Here is an 18,965-nt window from a genome sequence, read left to right on the forward strand (position 1 = left end):
TAGGGGTTGCTGGTTAGGTTTTGTTTTTAACTGTGCGGATAGTTTAGTGGTAAAAAGGTTTTGCCTGTTATTTTGAATACTAGGGAATACAAAATAACAGTTGAAGTGTTTTATCGCTGAACATTTTGAAAAACTGAGTGATTAAATTTAGGAATAAAAAAATTGTCCATGAAAGCAAGAGCAACATATTCAAAATTAAAATAACCGTTAAAATCAACAGAGCAACTGTGCAAGACCTGTAGTAGGTCTTGCACAGTTGCTCTGCTATTGTACTGATGAAATCTGCCTACAAACATCCACAGAGAAAAGAGGAGACCTACCAAAATAATTAAAACCACATGCGTGACTGCTCTACTATAGAATGTATCCACATTTTATTTTGCTTATTCGCATCTTGAATGACAAACTGAGAACAATACAGCTATCATGACTAGTGAACATGAAAGAGAGACATGACATCATGGGATCATGACTTGCTAAGCTGAGGAACAGTTCAGCCTCAGTTCTCACTTTACTCTCCATTAGCTGAGCATGCATTTGCTTGCAAGCCGATTACATTGATGTATTCTACTTGGAACCCATCATGACACTTCCTACATTTTATATCATTAAATGTTGTTGAAACCTTTTCACATAACTGGTTATGTTAAACTTAAATACACATTTCACTAAAAGCCCTGCCAGGGAACAGGACTGAAGCAGGCTGTCTGCCACCGTGAGTTTCTGAATATACACACACTTGGACCTACATCTCATGTTATGCTCACTTAGGAGGATGGAAGGTCCCCAGACTAGGACACAAGGTTTTCTAGCACCTGGATGTGTCACTCTGCCTGGGCTTGCAGTGCCTCCAGCTGCCTCAGATTAACCACCACCTGCTTTTAGTGCATGGCTGATGGCTAACATAACCACATAACCACATGGCCTGACTAAGGCAAAGGAGCACCACCGAGCACATCTCCTTGCATACCTGGCCAATAGAATTGGATCATAATTTGGTCCAGTGTGTTATCAAATCTCAATTGGCCAGTCATTGGATAGAATGAGGCACCCCTGTGCAGCTTTTTCAGCACCAACAATTGGGTGTTTTCCTCTTCCATGCAATGTCACAACTCACTGAATAAAGTCTGTCTCATTGCAAAACAGGGGTATGATTACCCGGCATTAGGGTGTCATCACTACTCCAGTAGAAAATCTTCCATGGAGAGTATTACAGGTTCCCCCTACTCAGCAGCAGTGTCAGACAGCCTTGTATGTCCCTGTCATGAATACACCGCCAAACACTGTCCCACCAGTTTATTAAATTCTGGAGAATCTGTCCCCAGAATAAGAAGGTGTGCAGGACAGGGGCTAACCACAGGCTTGACCGTATGTGTTTTACCCTTGTGTTTAATTCCCCCTGGCACTCTGGGATATTTATGTATGTCACAATGTACACACTTATTTGTTCACCAGTGATTCCCAAATTGTGGGCTGGGGCCCCCTGGTGGGCTGACTGCACTGCAGGTGGGCTGCAGTACAAAAAAAAAAGTGCAGTCACATATTCATATAAATGTATTTATTTGTATTAAGGGTGAATTAAAACTGGCAATAGCAGGTGGTTAGTTTGGGACATTACTCAATACTCTGACCAGAATTTTCTGTTCTTTTTTAAAGGTGGGCCACAGCACTCTTGACTTTAGCAATGGCTGTTATACCCACTGTTTCCAACAATGCTCTGGGACAAACAGATTCTGGACTGGGGTCTGCATACAGCCCAAGTCAACCATAGCCTGGTGTCTAGCCATTTGGAACTTGGAATTGGGACACGATACGTTACACGATCCCCTGGTAGGCTGAGCATTGGTTTTTGGGCTTCTCCAGACATGAGGGGAGGCACACAGCCCAAACATGTCTAGGAATGACTGTGGATCTTCTCCATCTCCCCCATCTTATGCAGCATGATGAACCCCAGACAGGGCCACAAGGTTTTCCATCACCTTAGTATGCCACTCGGCCTGGACTGGCAGTCCTTCCAGCTGCAACCACCACATGCTCTTGGTGCATGCCGTCCAGTTCTGCCTCAGTCTATTTCAGGACTTGCACTGGCTGTAGATGCAAAGGACACAACATGACTTTTCTGGGGGGAGTACAGTGTCAGTGTAGCAGGTTGTCTGCCACTGTTCCCCAGTACTAACACTTAGACACAGCTCATGTGTACTTATTTTTCTTCTTGTGTTCACACCGTCGTCGTGTTCGTCGTCGTGTTCTTGTGTTCACACATTGTCTTTTTAGACGATTGCCCAGTTGGCAGTCCAGACAACCCCAAAGAAACTAAAAGTAGATGTAGCAAAGTGTATCAAATTGACCGACATGTTAGCAGAAGCACCATCAACACTAGTACCAGCAACAACTAATAGTCCCTCGCAGTTACAGGAAGCTGCTGCTGCTAGCATTAGCTGTGAATGAGTGCAGGAGGAGGGTCAGCAGTCTCAACAACAGAGCGAGGAATAAACAGCTTCAAAGTGTAAGTAACGTGGGAAGAAGAATTATGTAGAAACATAAGTAGAAAGGGAGAGATCAACGTAAAATAAATAGCTACTTTGATTATGATCACTCCTTATAGCTAAAGTGTAGCTTTTAATTATCACATGCTACACTGCAATAAAACTAAGATGTTCGAAGTACAGGGCTCTGGTCAGGGCTAGGTTAAAAACAAATAAGTGCTTATAGCTCTCCAATAGTTGGTTCAGTGATTAGCTTTCAAGAGCTTCAGTCATCTTTACATTCAAAGTTTATTCACTTTGTGTCCTTCAACATGATTGTCAAGAGATGTAACAGCAGCCATATATTGTATAAAGACCCTAATGCAGACTGGATGCTGTGGCCCAGCACTACCACTGCATTTTAGAATTCATTTTAAAATCTTAGTACTGATTTTTAAAGCTTTGAATCATGACGCTCCTGTCTATATTTCTGATCTTTTAGAGCCTCACACTCCCTCTTGCAGCCTGAGAGCATCTAATCAAAGGCTGTTGGTAATTCCCCGAACACGTTTTAAAACCAGAGGTGATAGATGTTTTAGAGCGGTGGTCCCCAGGTTGTGGAATTATCTCCCTCCATCTTTACGTTGCCTGGATTGTATTTATTCTTTTAAACATCATCTCAGGACTCATTTATTTAGACTAGCTTTTAATTAGATTTGTGCTGTATGTTTGTACTGTTGTATGTTTATCTGTTTTGTATTATTGTGAAGCACTTTGTGGTTTTTATCCTGTGAAGAGTGCTACATAAATCAATAAAGTAAAGTAAAGTACCTGACTTGTGCAACACAGACTTAAATAAAATAAGACTTACATTTGACCCAACATGATTACGAGTTTGTTAACGAAAAATTCAATATTTTAAACAGTTTGTTTGCAGACAGGAATAGACATTGCTATTTATTTGCACACCCTCCAACATATTCTGTAGGTCATGGTTTCATTTGCATTTTACCATGCATTTTTCCCCCTCTTCTTCCTATTTATTATATTCAAAAACTATTACTGCTATAACTAATGTGAAGTTTGTGGCAGGCTGCTGCTGTCCTCATTTTCTCTGGCATTTCCTGCATATGTTTATCTGGATGTAGCAGAGCTTGTTTTGCTCCATTACCTGCCATTTATTTGTGTACAGTCTGAACAGTAACAAAAACAAGTTCCACTGGAGTGAAATAATCCACCACGGCAAACCCCGAGCCTAAATTTAGGTTCGACACTGTTGGTGTGTGTTATGTTATTGTGCTCAAGCGTTTCTACATTAGTGCACGCATTACATTACGCTCTACTTCCTGTCAATCACCTGATTCCACAGGAGAAAATAGAAGTCTTTGCAGGCATGTGACCATAATATACTTTAATAAGAAGAATTTCTCATTTTCTTAACTGGGACACCACATCAGTTGTAGCAGTTAATTTTAAACTAGGTTCAATAATACATTTGTGGTTTGAATTGTGCATGACTGACAAAGTGTTAAAATAGGAATCAAATAAAAATCTATATCTACTTCTATATTATCCATACCAATGTAATTAAAAAAGAGTACTATCTTCTGCTTTACTCCCACAATGAGCAAATTCATCAGCATCATAAATAAATACTCATTCCATTAAACTCTCTGTTTTAACACATCAAGACCACCCACATTTTACCACACAATGAACCCCTGTTACAACACCTTACAGTTCATTAGGCTGCAAATGAACGCAAGTAAGGGAAGAAATGCCACAGCTGGACCCCTCGGGGTATCAACCGCTACAAAAATGGGAAAACTCAATAATAGTTAATAAGTGAAAGTTAACATTTACAAATGAGCCCCTAGTTACACTGAGTGAGTCTGCTGTTGTTATTTCTCCAAAGCCTGCAGCTGCTCTACTGAAAACGAAGGGCAGGCCTACTTTCGGGGCACAGAAGGTTTATTTGAGGTTTGCGCTCGAATGGGCATTACTTCCTGTGCCATGTTCCCTCAGTGCACACAGTGGTGACGTCTACTGCCCATTGTTTTACTCGTCAGCTGTGTGAAAGAGCCAGGTGGTCCTTTAGTATGTAATACAGGTGTTTTATAAATATATATGCAAAATGTGACCCTGTCTCTTATGTTGAGGCAATAGAAATGTCATGGCATAAAAAATACATATATTTTACATATATACATATATAAAATACATATGTATATAGCCAATGAATGTTATTTAACTATTAAAATTTGTGCTTTTCAATAAAATCCAATGTAATTCAATTCAATTTTATTTATATAGCACCAAATCACAACAGCAGTTGCTTGAAGGTGCTTTGTATTGTAAGGTAAAGACCATAAAGTAATGCAAAGAAAACAGAGAAAACAACAACAATCACATGACCCCCTATGAGCAGGTGCTTTAGTGACAGTGGGAAGGAAAAACTCCCTTTTAACAGGAAGAAACCTCCAGCTTTCAGCAGGCATGAAAGCTCTGCCTCCCATTCTACTTTAAACACCATAGGAACCACAAGTAGGCCTGCAGTCTGAGAGAATATATACAATATAACAGTATACCCAGAAATTATCACACAAGCAGGAGTCAGAGCACCTTTGCTTCTAAAACATAAGAATAACATAATATAAAATTATATTGTCTATCAATTTCATAAATGTGAATAGTAGGTTAGGTGTCATACTGAAAAAAAGAGGATAATTTTGGTGATGGTAGCACATCAAAGTTTACTGTGAACCAGAGCTGGCAAAAGTACAGTACTTAAGTAGAAGTGCAAGTACTAATATTAAAAAAGTACTTTAGTAAAAGTCAAAGTACTGATTCAACATCTTTAGTCAAGTAAAAGCAAAGAAGTACAGGCTCTGAAATGTCTGACCATGAAACCACAGCCACTGTGCACCAGCCACACACTGTTCTTCACTTTAAACTCATCACAGTACAGCAAACAAACCTGTTTATCCTGCACTAACCTGCAGAGTATCTTCATGCAGCCTTTGAATAACACAGTTAGTCCGCTTCAGTTTGATTTGCAGCACGTTTCACAACAGGAAAAAACATGTCACATGTACAGACCCAATATCTAACTTAAAAACACGAGGACTTACGTGTAAGCTTTAAATGAGCAGTCGTTATCTTTAAATCTGAGCTCTCTTCTTCCTCTCCTGTCTTTTCTTTCTTATCTTTCTCCATCTCTGAGTGAAGTTAACTCTCATTCTCTCCCTGTAAACGCAGCAGCTTTAGCTAGCAACACACTGTGCCACAAACTGCACACAAACAGTTTGTGTGTTTGCTGATGTTTGTTGAGCTGCTAGAAACATTACATTTGAGATGACCTCATATTTTAAAATAACACACTCACTCCCTTTATGCTAGCTCCTCTTTTGTAGCGCTAGCTAGATGTTGAAGTGCCACAACCACAACTTACAGACACCTGCAGTTCCGGCGTTTTGGCAAAAATTAAAAACAAAACAAACAAAAAAACACCATCCCATTTTAAACCCCTGACTTTGGCGCACGTCACCTCTTTTTATGCGACATCCTCTGATGATTAATACATGAACACAACTGCCTTACACGTGTTACTGTTTAGGCTCAAGTCAGTTTGATGCTTGGAGACTTGAAGTGACGAAATAATAACTCGACCCAAATGCGTTAAACCAAAAGTAACTAGCCCGTTTTAAACATGTAAGGAGTAGAAAGTACAAATGTTTGTTCTAAAATGTAGGGAATAAACGTAAAAAGTAGTCAGAAAAAAACTAGACAAGTAAAGTAGCCTTAAGATACCTGAAAATTGTACTTAAGTACAGTAACAAAACATTTGTACTTTGTTACTTCCCACTTCTGCTGTTTACTTTGTAAAGCCTGAATTTTGAAGTAATTACCAGAAAATTCTATTTTTCCCCCAAACTAGAGTATTTATTGGATCTTCTGTCAAATAAAATACCATTTTTACATATAGGAGTTTTAATGATCATTTTATCATTATTGTATAATTTTTGCTGCATCCAGCATTTTTGTGTAATGTATTGCTTAAAAATGCATTGTGCAATTTATTTACTTATTTATTTAAAAACAAAATTACACCAATGATGTAGCTCTCTCAAAAACTCACAAAGACTCATGTATTGATATGATACACATGGCGTTACAGGGTTAAGTACAATATTACATTTTTTGTGAAAGCACTACTTCCCTTGGACATCAACGACCGGTAATGAAACCAGGGCGTGTTCATGAATGGTTTGCTTAAGGCTTGTCTGTATTCAAAACTGGAAGAGAGAGGGCTGATCAATGTAAGAGCTAGCTCAAATTTAATACATCGCTGTAGATGGAGGGCAAGCGAGGAATTTGCCTGATGCCTCAGGAAGAAAGACAGAGAGAGAGAGATGGTCAGAATGTAAGAGAGGGCCTGAGAAAGCAGAGTAGACATGGAGCCAGAGGAAACCAATTAGGACAGTGATGGGCACTTAAATCAGGCTGTTATTCAATACTGCACAGTCTGTGTGGGAGTATTACAATTCCCTGAAGCTGGATGGAGTATTTCTTGTCTGTAGTTGACAACGGCTTAAAAGGGGGATAATACTGATTTTTAGCTTTGTGTGTTGCTCTTGTGCTTCAGGAAAACTGTCTGTCTGAACATTTTCTGAAGCTTCTTATAGCCAGAAAGAAGAACAAAGCACGCCCAGCATTTTAAGCTGTGCTGTAGCACCTTTCGATTACATCCCCTCTGTGCAACACACATGTTTTTGTCTTAAAGATTAGCTGTACAACAAAACCTTTCTTCAGTTATAAATGGCTTCTGTTTAGCACTATTTACCCATAAAACACAATCCTGGTCATTTTGTGAGAATGTGAGCACAAAATGCTTTTTTGTCATATTTATCCCAGAATTTTTTTTAAATTTATTTATTTTATTTTACCAGCCCTCCAGTATTTCAAAGAGTATTAAGTCTTTTGTTCCAATTTGGGAGAGTGGAACAAACTAAAAAAGACATCTGACGTATGATTATCCTATAGAAGTATTATCTCCCCAAACAACTCCCCATTTACTCACCCAGCACACAAATCAATGGCGTTTGGTGGCTGAAACCAAAATAATGAACTGGAACTAGTTTTGTAACACTGGTGGGAAAAGCAGACTCCAAGCTCCGAACTGCAAGTCCCCCAGTGAGAACACTCTACGTGTACATAGTTATTTGGTGTGCTGTTAAAATGGGAAAAAGAAATCCATTACTATAAATTTAAAATAATCCATTCACTGGGATTTTTATATTTAGGCACTATTCAGGGGATTTCAGTCGTTTCTATTTCTTTAATAACTCAGCCACACTGTAAAGCTTAATTTGAGGTACCTAAACTACAGTTCTGTGCAATAACTATAAGAAGATTAGTGACTGCTTTAACCCTTAGATGCATGAGTAACTGGACCCTACACTCGTCGATTAGTGGGTCAAAAATGACCCGTGTTAAAATCAATGTTAAAATTAGGCATACAGTAAGTGCCAACCATTTGGTTCGTTGTACATACACTTCCTTTGTGATCAGTTGTGTTTTTTCCCCTGTCTGGCATTTTCATCCACCATTTGTTGTGATACATCGACCTCAGGAGTACAACAGCCATTCTTTTCTTGCTGACATAGCTGACCATGGTAAGGCAGAGGAAGGATGTCTGCCTTTTGCTTATTGTGGTATCCCCACAATAGTGTCTCCAGGAGTCACTGCGCTAATTGAGCTCTGGAGAAAAAGTGATCTGTGGTGATGCTGCGTCTCGTGTTTCTGAATCTTGTGCATAACTGCTGGACAATTTCCCCTCACTTCTTCCCCTGTTTCTCTCCCTGTGGAAACCATTCCAAATATAGGGGATGCATGCATCACAATCCCATAAGAGCTTTAATCCATACTTGATGGGCTTGTTTGGCATCTACTGCGGAAATTTGAACCTACATCTACAGTGAATGAGGATGAACGTCTCTCTAAATGCTGAATGTGGGCTGTCTGTTAGTCCTTGCTGTGTCTTTTTAAGGTGTGACACTCTTAAATGAAATGTTAACAACGTTTCTAAAATAGATATTGCAAGAAAGCAACCTCACCGGGTCATTTTTGACCCACTTATGCACCTAAGGGGTAAAATGGTGCTTGGAGTCAGTGCAATAAGCTGTTACCGTTTCACTGACATGATTACCTTTTTTGGGCTATGTTTAATTCATATGGAGAATTATTTCTAGCTTCTATTCTTATCTTCTTCTTTGGTGTGCTCTTCATTATGCTAACATGTCTCCTTGTGCTTCACTTAAATTGTTTCCTTGTCTTGGTGTGTGTAGATATGTGTGTGTGTGTGTGTGTGTGTGTGTGTGTGTGTGTGTGTGTGTGAGAGAGAGAGAGAGAGAATGAGGGAGAGACAGAGAGAGAGAGAGACGACGTGAGGAAGAGGCACAATGGGACAATGATGGAGGAGCCAAAGCCGCCAAATGAGAAATTGGTGCCACAGAGTCAGTCTTTACTAGTGTCTGTTGGTTATGATCTCCTGCAAGCAGGAAAACCTGCCAATCTGACAGGTACAAATGTGCAGAGAACGTATAATCCTGTAGGCCTTTAGAATAATGTATATTAATGTTTTAGACAAAAACAAACAAACAGTATTCCTATTGTTGATTTTCTACAACTTCACAGCAGTATATAGTTAGTTTCTTTTGCAGTAAAGGGGGATTTCTTTTGCCAGCAAGAAGAGAGAACATGTTATGAACAAAGAGTAGATTAATTTAGCTTGTTATAGCGACCTTTATTTTCTGTTAGATTCAGATATAATTTTGTATTCATTCAGGTGAAAAAAAATATTGATCCCTGTGGGAAAATTGTCTCATACTGTCGTATTTGAAAAATAATGGCAGCCTCACACACCAAGAACCAAAAACTACAGATAATTTCATAATAATATATTAGGTCCCAGTGCACATTGTCCATTTATAATACGATGTCAGTGAAGGACTTAAAGCTGTACTCTTAAACTTTCCTGTTTTCCTTTCCTATCTTAAGGAGAACCTTTGTCCATGCTTGCAAAACTTAATGAGACTCTGTGATCTGAGAGAGATTGATTAATTTACATCCACCTTTTCCAATAAAAGTTTCAAAAGTGTGTAAAATATAGATAAAAACAGAATGGAACGATTTGCAAATAATTTAAACCTTTAATTTGTTTTCAGATAGTACGAAGGCATATCAAATGTTAAAGATGAGAATGAGAAACTGTCAGTGATATTATTTCAGTGCTGTTATTTACTCTGACAAAAGCTATTCTTAATTTACAGAGCTCTTTGCCCACACAGTCTTTCATAGACTGGTGAAACCACAGCCCTCTTTCTTGAATTGGCTCCTGTTGATCAAATTGATAATAAACCAATATGTTAAAAAGTTTCCTCTGTTTTAGCATATGATACGTTGTATTTTACTTTTTAAGATTGCCTAAAAGGTGTCTTACAAAAGTCACATATGGTATAAAATTAATGAGATAGGATACAAATAGTAAAATGCTATACGACCTGCCAGCTGTAAAATTCTCTCAGCTAACAAAGTAATCATGTATTGATATGATGATATGTTCCAGCTGTAATTACCCCCAAAACTGATTTTACTATTGATTACCACGATGCATCTTCTCATTATAGGTCTAATCCAACTTCAAACTGATGTCAGCTTTAATAGTTACTGCCATTAAAACTGATACCCTTAATCAAACATGTGCAGCTTTCAGTCCTTTGTTTAACTAGTGGACTTAAATCCCTTCACAAACACACACATGTAGCACACACAAAAGCCTCCTTTCTTCCTGCCGGTAGGATCTAATAGAATTACTGAGTGTAAATAACAAGGCATAAAGAAGAAAGGCTTTATATCCCATCACCTAAAATCTGTGAGGGAGTGTGCTATTAAGTGAACAAATATCAGGGATGGAAACACGGGCAGCATCAGTTTTATGCTTAAATGACTTGCGTTTGCGGCCCCACCTCACGCATGACCTGTCAGATTGATCCGTTAGGGGAGTCTGCATAGAAGAAGCAGGGGCTCATTGCCCTATTTCAGAAAGACATCTTCATTTGTATTGATTTGACCTGAGTGTGTGCCAGGAGTTCTTTGTATCACCAGTCATGCGTCCTCAGTCTTGTTCTCCACAGACCTGTGTTTGAACACTTGGCACTTTATTGCATGCTAAGTGTATGCTTCCAATCAGCAGTTAGGAAATGGCAGAAGCCAAAGCAGACATTTTATCCAGTTCGCCAAGCGATGAGAAGTAGTAAATTTATTGCCTGTTTCTATGTGTCAGAGACACACACGTGTACTGTACACACACATGAAAATCCTCAGCTGCAGTTTCCATGATCCAAATAAAATATAAACCATTAGTCAAGTAGCTCAAACTAGATAAAGCATGAACACATTAAGCATAAAGTGGTAATGTTGAGCTAAATGCAAATAACATTCAGTGTTGTTCGCTCCGAAAGGCCAAACCTGCTGTTGTTGTTCAAATGGAAGGCTGTAACGATGGCTATAACCATAAAGTTAATGATTAGAACTAACTGGATTAACACAACCATTTATTAAATGAATGTTTATTTATTACAAAAAAAAAAATACAGAAATGCATATTCCTTTACAGCCGCTACATATTTATCAGCATTTATTAAAATCATGTTGCTGGAATTCAGCTTTTTTTTGTTAAATAAAATGAGGGAATTGTATCGACTGTGAAGATGCGTACACTAGCAGCAAAGTAGGCAACACCTATTGGTCACAGACAAGTCAGCTGACCCAGTTAAGATGAACTATTATTAATTACATAGTGAATGAAAAATATTGCAGTGAGTCAAATATGGCTGCCATGCAGACAAACCAGCTTGTCACTACAATCACAGCAATTCTGTGCATCGCATTGGGCTGTAATGTGGGTTCAGATATTCCCTTGTGTCTTACCTTTGTTGAAACTTAATATCACACTCTGTAAACTATGTTTACGAGGTAATCAATCACAGACTGTGCTTGTGTTATGATCACACGGTAATAGGGTTTGTGATGCCAGCCACTTGTGACTGCAACATTGGTGCATAGACAAATCAGACAGGGTAATCCCAGTGGGCAAAGTCATCTTTTTTTTTTCTATTTTAATAGGCATTATTGTCATTGTCAAGGTTACAGCTGCCTCTATGCTTGCTGACATTTTGTGTTTGCGAGGTTTAGATGATGCATATTCTTCCTTCGCTGCACATGGTTATTGGATTCCCCCACCATATTTATGTTTTTAATCCACTTTGACAAAAGCCACCAGAGGGAACATGCACAAATAACCAGTCATATCTGCTACTAACAATCAGGTCCAGTGAGAATCTCTATCATTATAGTCTCAGATATATGAAGCATTACAGCTTGAGGTCCTGAGACTTATTATTATTTGTCCATAGCCCCGTGTACTTTTTGCATCAGAAAAAAATGGATCGATGTAAAAAACAAAACAAAACAAACACTCGAAAAAGCCACTGCTACTGTGTTTAAATGTTCATTTTTAAAATTATCTTTGTTGTTCCAGAAATCAGAAATGTTACCCTTTAGTGTTTCACTTGTTACTTACCTGTACTTATTTACCTGCTCTTTGTCTTGATGTGTTCTAAAAATGTTAAAGAAAAAAAACAACAACTAATATTCGAAGCACTTTGTTTTAACTTCCTGAGCACAAGTTTTGATTGTTGAGCAGATGACTTGTAGTTTTTATACTTTGGTTTGGAAAGCAATGGTTAATGGTTAATTTGTAACCATGTGTTCATAAACTCAGGTGAGCAATAATTTAGATTTTTACAACTTCAACACATTTGTGCTCATAAGATGGATTTTTTTTGTTTCAAGATATGAATACTTTTCCAAGAAGAGCTTATAAACCAGAAGGTCATGAGTTATTGACTGGTGGATTAATGATGTGGCAGCCTGCCCCTCTAACAATCTGTTAGGATATATAGAGATATGTTATGGATAATCAATCACTGATTTCATGAGTCATCAAGTTTATTGAATCATTATAGTTAGGAGCAACAACACATTTGAGTGACACTACACTAACACCTTCAGATCATTGCTCATATGCACTTGTATCCTGCCCTAAGAAAAGTTTCTTTACAAAGCATAATTTTTTTTGTCCTTAACTGCAGTCTTTGCGGTACGGTATGTAAAGTCATGCTGTCATATGTTGAGGTTTTAATAGTGTATCTGTGGCTTTCAGCCAGTGGGCATCTGGCAGCAAAAGGAGATGTGTAGTTGATGAGGTCGATGCGGGGACAAAACAGATGGCAAATGAAGTACCATAATTCAAACCAGCAAAATTTTAAACGTATGTGATAAAGATTCTTATTAAAGAGAGCATATGTCATTTTCTACTGGGAATACAAATGCCAGGCAAATTCAGATTTTTTTTAAGTATTTAAAATGCAAGATAAGTAAAGACCATCTAAGCATATAAATTTACGACGTCTGCACTTGTTAAAGGCAAAAACAGATGTTTTTCCTTTTACCATCCAGCAGGTCAGTAATGGCTGTAATAACCTCTGATGCCTGATTAAAGGTGCACGCAATCGATACAATAACTTTACTTAGTATGTTGCCAAAAATGCTGCTTCTTGTGTCTTTCTGCAATTCTCCTTGCACTTGTTTAATTCCACAAGCAAAAAAAGCACAACCCTTCCGAAGTGCTGTATTGAACTTTGCTAGAAAAAATGAAAGTAAAGCTACTTTCTTTGATCTAAATGTTGAGGCCTGTGATCTTACGTGGACTAATTATTAACATTCACAGCCTTTCAGTCATCTCTCTGGCAGGTTTATTTAGAGCCAAACCATATTTGCAGGCTAATGATCAGCGGCTCTCTAGATGTTGCTTGACAGTGCAGGTCTGGCTTCTCTCCTTTTCTTTCATTCTCACTGTACCTTGCTTGCTTTGCCTTGCATTGTGATGACTTTTAAAGCTCAACCGAATGTCCCAATGTTGAGCACGTTCTAGAAAACTGATTACACTTCCGTCAGAATAAATATATGTCATCCTTGCAAGCTCCCATGCCTAGTTTTCTGGAAGAGATTTTGGAGAAAAAGGCAGGGCAGCTGATGTTGACTGGGTGAACGAGACCTAGTTTTGATGTGTCTCTACTGTCAGATCTGCTGGGTACAGAGATGGACTCTTACCCAGCAGAAGTGGCATCCTGCAGGGGTGACGAGGTGGAGTGGATAGCAGACTGACAGCTGTCATCAATCACTTGCCCTGCTAGCCTGATGCAGGTTGACAGAAAGTGGCACATTTGCTAGAATGGCGATTTGTACACAGTTTACCGGTGATGTCTTTTTGCCAGGCAGTCTCTGGTGGAATGCTGTCTGTCATTAAACCATCCGACCACATATCAATCAATTACTTTTCCAGGGTCAGACCTGTATGCAACATGCTCCATTTCCCTGAGGTGGTACGGAGCTCTGCCACTGTTTCTTTGATATTTTCTCATCCAATCGGCTGTTTTTCCCCACAGGAAAAAAAGCTACTAGGCTGACAAACATCACATTAGTTTTCTTCCAAAACCAAGCATAATCACGGCTTACCAGACAATGCGACAAATGGAGAAAAAGTTGTGGAAAAGTTTCGTTTTTTTTTTTAAACTATTTCTGCCTCACAGATTTAAAGACAAGGCTGGAGAAATGTGAAAAAATATAATACTAAAGGCTAGAGTCGAGACGGTATAGACCAAGATGACCAGAAGCTAAATAATGCCAGTCAGGGGTAGTTAGATAGACAGCAGAGAGATACTGCTTTGTCTCTGAGGACTTTCCATTGGTTGAAGCTCACTGATGCTGAACACTCCAGACAGCTTGAGCTAACTCTGAGCAAATCTCGTTTTTGCAGCCCCCTATATTGATTTTCCCCAGACAACATGTTCATGTACACTAGAGTCTGGCAATGAGAACAATGAAATGAATGCATCCAGTGCATGAAAATGTTATGTGTGCAGGCTTGTGGAGTGCACCGTAATACAAAGATGCTCAACGATTTTGAAATCACCAACCAATCTTTAATAATTAATCATATAGTTTGGACCAAATTAACAGCATGCATACCACATCAAAGCCTAGCTCTCTTGTGGACTGTGTCTCTACTCTTGTTTTTTTAAAACTTACACAATAAACAAGTTGTTATCTTATGGCGATCAGACTAACCAGCATGGTCACAAGCAAACTTTGGACTGGAAAACTTTTAAACATGTCTGGGAGAGCAGCTGTAATGTCATCACCAAAAAATCTGCTAATACTGTGGCCTACATTAGCTTTCCTGCTATCGGAAGCAGACCCCCTGCCAATTGCACTTGGCTTGTGAGATTTTTAATGAACAGAAATTTAAGCTGTTTGAAATCTTTGTCTGCATATTGCTTGTTTCAGACAGATTAATACCAAAGCTTTTATTGCACTTACAGTTCTGAAATGAGTCGTTGCCAACTTTAGAAGCCCAACATTATGTGCACTTCACCTTTCAGTCATCTGCTTTAGGCATTTTGTGAGACCACAAGAAGTGTATAAAGGAAATGGGCATTTGCATTTTAAAGCTCTCTGCTTATGTTTGGACAAGAGGCCGGACACTCACTAGAGACACACATTAGGAAAAATGCATTTCTAGTGTAGTATCATATTCCATCTCAAAACTATCCATTAAAAGCAAACATTTCAGTTGTTTGTGCCAAATCTTCTTCTTTGGGTGTCTCAGGCGCTTACAACAGAAGTCTGCATTGGCAGTCTGACCCTGGGGAAGAATTCACGGCTCACAGCATGCTATTGATCGTGCTTCTCACCTGAAAGGTGCCTTCGGGCTTGAACTCTGCAGATTTCTTCACTGAAAGCCTGTTGTTTGGTGTCTGAGTCATAGCCAGAGACCCGGCCCTATGATCCTCTTCATGAAAGTTGGCTCATTCTGACACTGAAGTTGTTTGGTTGTGCACAAGTCTGAGGTTAGCGTGAAACAGAGGATACAGCAGGCACATGAAAGTCATGAGAACAGGACTTCCATGGAGGCATTCAAACATACAGTAGCAGGATCACTAGCACACTCAGTGTTTCACAAAGAGAGGACCTTTGAGGTCATAGTGGCCATATTTTAAAAAAATATGTTGTAATATCATTGGGCAAGTCAAAAAACCTTTGATTAAACTGATAATTCATTGAATTGTTTTCAATGAATCCACCTGCACAGATGACTCATAGTAAAAATATGATTTCCATACTATTTCAAAAATATAAATTTTCTTATTTTATTGGAATCAGAGTGTGTTCAGAGACCTGGAGGCTTGACCGTGTGAAACTATCCATCCATCCATTCGCTTCCGCTTCTCCTTTTCAGGGGGCGCTGGAGCCTATTCCAGCTGTCATAGGGCGAGAGGTGGAGTACACCCTGGACAGGTCGCCAGTCTGTCACAGGGCTAACACACAGAGACAGACAACCATTCGCACTCACATTCACACCTATGGGCAATTTGGATTAATCAATTAACCTATCCCCACAAACTGCATGTCTTTGGACTGTGGGAGGAAGCCGGAGTGCCCGGAGAGAACCCACGCAAACACGGGGAGAACATGCAAACTCCACACAGAAAGACTCCGGCCTGATGGTGGAATTGAACTCAGGACCTTCTTGCTGTGCGGCAATAGTGCTAACCACCGTGCCGTGTGAAACTAGTTAGTCCTTAAATGAAAGCAAGAATTGCCCTCCCACTGACTTTGGGACAGAAAAAACATATATTTGCTTATATTGAGCGATTCTTCCTATTTAGAGAGTTTGTGTGAAGTCAGGAAGTGCAAAACAAATTGAATGGACCTTACTCATCCTCTCAAAGCTGTGAATGTGTGTACTATTAGGCAAAGTTTTTGTATTTCGTGAGTGGAGTGAAACTGTGGAACAATTTGAGTGTGGAGTTGAAGCAGTGTTCAAAGATAAAGCAGTTCAAAAAGAGTTGTAAAGATATGACCTTCATGAGATATAAAAAAAAAGGCAAAATTATGAATTTCAGTGAATGTCTCTGTTTAGAAAGTTGTTATTTCGTGCTTATTTGGATTGTACGATTGTAACGTTTCAAAACTAGAGGTAGTGGCCTTGTTGTGTGGAGGCAAGTTATGGAGTTACAAAAACAAAATGATATGATAAGAATTTGTACTTTATGTGGTGTATATATTATGTTAGAAATATGTTCATTGTAATTACCACACTTTATATGGTTAAGGAAGCTAAATAAATATTAACTGGTAACTTATGGGGAAGGGTTGGGTTTAATAAGTGTGCACTTCTTCCCACTCTTTTTTGATATGTAACTGAATCAGAACAGGTGAAGCGATATTGAAATGTATTTTGCTTTATTTTATATAGCATTTTTTTCTTTTCTTCGCTAAACTCCTTAATATTATTTAGATAATTTTAAATAAACTGAACAAAAACAAAAAAAAACAATATTAAGGTTATATTTACTTCACCAAGCAAGGTTGTGGGCTTTTTGTTCAGTGGGTTAGAGGTATAATGTGTGGCATTAACAGGCAATCCATGATGCTGGCATAAAACATCTCATTCAAAGGGCACTGGAGCCTGCTTTTAACCAAAGGAGAACGAGGTCAGCTTCCATTTTACAAGTCGGGGAATGTATATATTGGGTTTAAGTGTCACAAAACACTGAGGTGACAAGCTCTTTGGGATGTGATCAAGTGTGAATATGATTGGAGTGCAGCAGAGCAGTGACAGTGCTGCCTCTGGGGTGGGCTTTGATTATGCCGGTAGCTAGCTGCTAAATCAATAGAGCCTGGCGCTATTGGAGACCGCACAACAAACACCCAAGCTTTAATATACCTGTCTTGTCTGAAAGCAGGGGCCCAAACTGACTTACAGTTCTTAGAAAATGAAATGTCTAGATATTTGTCACATCAAATTTTCTCTTTTTCACGAGTTTGGATTCACATTGGACAATCAGCCAGAGCCTTTCATCAAGTAGATTTCATCTTAAATATTGGATCTACTCAAGTGGAGGATGCACAAATGAAGAAAGCGCACCTTTAATGTAATGTGGTTCTTCACAGGCATTCAGCCATGACCAGGTTCATCAATTGCCCTGGAGTGTTGAGCAAAATTTTAATAACACATTCTGTTCGCCGCTGAAAGATGACTTCAAAAGCCTTTGGGCCTACCAGTGCACAACACAGAATGATAACATAGCGCAGATCTTTATTATTTTGTCCCAGGGGTACAAAACTGTGCTTTTAGAAGACAAAGACATAGGGCAACCTGAGGTAATCTGGAAAAAGTCATGAAAAGCTGTTGTGCAGAAATGTTTAGTGTGATTTCTTCACAGGAAAAATCTGTTTTAGCACACTGGTGAATAAATGTATGACATTTACTACATTTAGCTTATTCTTTGGTTTAAATGTTCATTTCATCTGGTAAAAGTAACAGTCAGCATTGCCTTAAATAGTAATTTGTAAGCAGATTGCAAAAGACTGGTACTTATATAGCACTTCTCTACTCAATTTGAGCCTCATTCACGAATTCATATGCACTTGCCAATAGATGGGGTTTACTTTGATATGTAGACCAGGGAAGCCGGGGATCGAACCACCACCCTTGTGACTAGCAGACAACCCTCTCTTCCTCCTGAGCCTGTGGCTAAAAGCTTGTCTTTGATAAATGAGACAATTACTGCAGCACCAATGGATACAGGTATATAGGGTGTATCAAAAAGAAACAAACAGTCAAAAGGCGATATAGTTTAAAGTATCGGACATAGAAGCTTGCAGTAAATTTTAAAATGCCTGGTTAAATATAGTTTTTAATACAAAATTTACAGCGATCACAAGTGAGATATGCTGTGTGTCACGGCGAGTGGAGTGAGCCGTGTGGAGAAAATAAGGAGGATCCAATTGCAGGCAGTAGTGAAGGTGTGAAGGTGGTTTATTGAACACAGAGCACAGGGAAAAAAATGGCAAACGGAGATTAAACTAAACTATACTGGGAATAACTAAACTACTAAACACAAACCAGAACACGAACATGAAGGAGGGTGGGCAGAGGCAAACGACGGTTGACAGCAGGTAGAACACACAGGTGAAACATGGTAGATACACAGACGGACCAGCGACTACTACGACAGAAGACAAGACTTAAATACACTCAGAGAAACACAGGGAGATTACACACAGGTGGGGGACACAGCTGGGAGTAATTAACAAGATGAGACAAGGGAGGTAAAACTGAAAACACTCACATGAGACGCAGACCTTCACAATAAAACAGGAAACAAGAAATCACTACACAAAGACGCAGACAAAACCCACACCAAACATGAGAACACAAAACCTGAGAGCAAAAACCAAAACCAGAATCACAGAAACAATAGATAAATAATAATAATAATAATCAACAAAGCACCAGCGAACAAAACG

The sequence above is a fragment of the Pelmatolapia mariae genome, linkage group LG7, assembly GCF_036321145.2.
Source record: "Pelmatolapia mariae isolate MD_Pm_ZW linkage group LG7, Pm_UMD_F_2, whole genome shotgun sequence".
Lineage (NCBI taxonomy): Eukaryota > Metazoa > Chordata > Actinopteri > Cichliformes > Cichlidae > Pelmatolapia > Pelmatolapia mariae.